This window comes from Schistocerca cancellata, chromosome 9, assembly GCF_023864275.1.
Source record: "Schistocerca cancellata isolate TAMUIC-IGC-003103 chromosome 9, iqSchCanc2.1, whole genome shotgun sequence".
In the NCBI taxonomy this organism is placed as follows: domain Eukaryota; kingdom Metazoa; phylum Arthropoda; class Insecta; order Orthoptera; family Acrididae; genus Schistocerca; species Schistocerca cancellata.
Window position 1 is genome coordinate 443,168,114 of NC_064634.1, and position 3,091 is coordinate 443,171,204.

Genomic DNA, 3,091 nt, shown 5'->3' on the forward strand with positions numbered 1-3,091 from the left:
AATGTAGCATCCCTAATTCACGGCCGTACGTCACTGTGCTAGTTTTTGTTTCTGAGTTTGTCCGCTACCGCAGTGTCTTGTGAGCAAGTCTCGTGGCTGACGTCAGCACAGCTGCTGCAGCTGCTGTGACCCGTCTGGATGTCGTCTCCAGTTCCCAGTGTCAACTGTCGCTCGTGACCTTCTTGGCCTTACTGTTTGTGTCTGACATGTGAGCGCGCGTAGCTGCTCGCTGAAAATGTAGCATAACACTGTTTCAGGGTGAAGTCAATGATATCACTATCCAAGGATCCCCACTAAACGTCCGAAGGCCAGCTTTGGCTGATGTCGCACAGTACACTGGGAACTAGAATAACTAAACCAATCACAAAGCAAGTTTCACCTGTCTTCAAAGTTACATATATTAAGTGTTGAATAAATGTTGTCCACAACTTCAGGCTGCGCTATGGATAAATCTGTTATCACACGTTTTGTAGAGTGTTGACTTACCTCCATTGTTACCTCACAACCTGACGTCGTGCTATGCTGTCAGATAGAATTTCTGATTTTAACATCATTCTCCTTGACATGTATCATGGAATTGTGACACGAATTCTTCCGTAACACAAATTATCTCCTTGATTTTCTGTTGGTGGTCATTCTCTCTGGGGGTCTTGCTATGTCTAAGCTAATAAGTGACGAAAGATTCTTGTTTTGATATTTTCTATTTCTTGTATTTATACGACTTCAGAATGCTTACATAAGATGCGATCGAACTTGACAACTACGTAAAACAAATTTCTGTAGCAGTCTTGTAATGAGTGTAAGTCTGGAATTTACAGCTAGTTTTATGTTCGCATTCTACGTAAAAGAGCAACGCACTTCTGTCCTGCGGTTATAATCAACCATTCTGTAATAAAACAGTAATTAAGATTCTTTTCTTTTTCAGGTGATGTGTCCCGTTTACACAATACCGGTTCCTAAGTTAGATTTATCTTCAAGCACATAACTAAGATTCATCAATCAGTCGAGATTCACATATTTGTGCTGTCTCATGAAACCCATGCACTCCTGATTTGCTCGTACCGACTTTAATTATTGAGAACGATGCAATTACGAAACTATAGTGCAACCACCAGACAAATAGCGTTAGTGGTATCACGTCTCCGCGTTGTACACGCTTTGTCTAAACACTGTCCAAGAACTTTATAATTTTCAATGTAATAGGATCCGCAGCTGCGATGAATTTTTTGAATGATTTATTGAAGCCTTCAGCTGCCATTTTCTTTATTTCCTGTACAATTTCGGCCTTAGACAATTTTCAAGTATCTAAAACGGAAGTTTCATGCATTGGATACATTAGTGACACTTGTGATTTTGATATAGGAACAAGTCATATCTGTAGATATACTAGGAGTATTATAACTTACCTTACGGATGTTTTTTTGCTAACAGATCATATCATATACGTCACTGGTCCTATGACATCATATTATGGTCATAAATTAGTTAGAGGTGTTCACGCTATATAAGCAGTACGTTACTTTCGAGCAGTTCTTGCAAAGCTCTCATATATAACGCACTTAAGACTAGGAAAATTATAATTATTTTACAGAATTTTGCATCTGCATATGCTTTTGTTCTCAGTTATATTTAATTATCGTTAATCATTGGTGTAAATATGTCTGTATGTAATTTCTTTAAAATAACTTGTAAATATTTGTTCTGTTATTGTAGGAGCACGAAATAGTACTGACAACCACGGGAGTCTAGTAAAAACTGCTTTATGGTTGCTTGATGTTTCGCATTACAGTCATATTTATTGATGAATGTAGCGATAATTTTACATTCTATGCTTCTGTAACGCTTCGCCCTAGAACTGGTAGAAAATTGTCTAGGAATTTCCCATTTCGAAGGTCTGTTTGCTCATTCAAAACTTTGTGTGACTGATCTTTTAGATGTATGTAGATTTCAATTTCTTCCATTGCATCCATGACTTTTCCTTTCTGTAGCTTATGTAAGATTCGAAGTGATCCATCTGTATTAGGTATTTTGTGGTTGGTGTCTTTTAAGTATGCAGCAAACGTGGGTGGTTTATTGTCGCTTATTTACATGCGTTCATTAAATCGAGTACTAAATTTTCTTCCTGTTTGTCCAATATAATTTTTTGTGCATTCTTCACAGCTAATTTTGTAGATTCCTGATTGCGGAAACGGCTCTGATTTACGAGGTATGTATCTCAACAATCGGTTTAGATTGTTAGTGGTTCTGTAACTGATGTATTTCTCTATTCGTGTGAGAAATTTCCACGTCTTAGTGAGGTGAAAATAAAAGAGGGGATTGTAGTGCGTTCCCGCCTACGCAGACTATACAAAGACGATCATTTCAACACCATCCTGACAGGTGAGGAAAAGTTAGCTTGGGATACTTTTGTTCAAGTGGTAACAACCAATCAGCACATCGAAAAGAGAACAGTTCTAATTAACAATGAAGTCCAAAATCACTTTATGAGTTTTTTTTCTTTTATGTAAACATTTGAATAACGCGACTGGGTACTCAACAAAAGGAAGGTACATAAGAGTACAAATGTCCCGAGTACTTTCAGTGAAATAGATCGGATGCTCTATACCAAGTTTTCGACGCTCTTCAAACGGGAAGTTCACTATCAGAGTGCCTGTTACGCGGTTTGACTTGCGACAGTGCGACATGTGAAAACAACGTAAAAACTAAGGGCTAACCTAAAAGCAAATGAGAGATGCATGTTGGGCATTATTAAGAGTGACAGCAATATGAGCAAATGTATCTGGAACTGTAACACGTAATTATGACTGATAAGGTAAGTGCAGTGGATAAGGGCAGGGCACTTAGCGTGGCGAATGGATGGTAGATTGAGTACGAAAGGTTATGCTGGTTTCCAAGCGATAAGATAAATATTCCTTAACAGTTCGTACCCGAGTGATGGAGCGAAGGAAATTGTAGCCAAGATGCCAGACAGACGAATCAAATTTCATTTCACATATTTTGCAAGGATAAAATGATTTATGTCGCGGTTGTATCTCACATGTTTGTGGATCTCGAGTTACTATTTCACACCTTGTTGCGTTTTCAGCAGTAT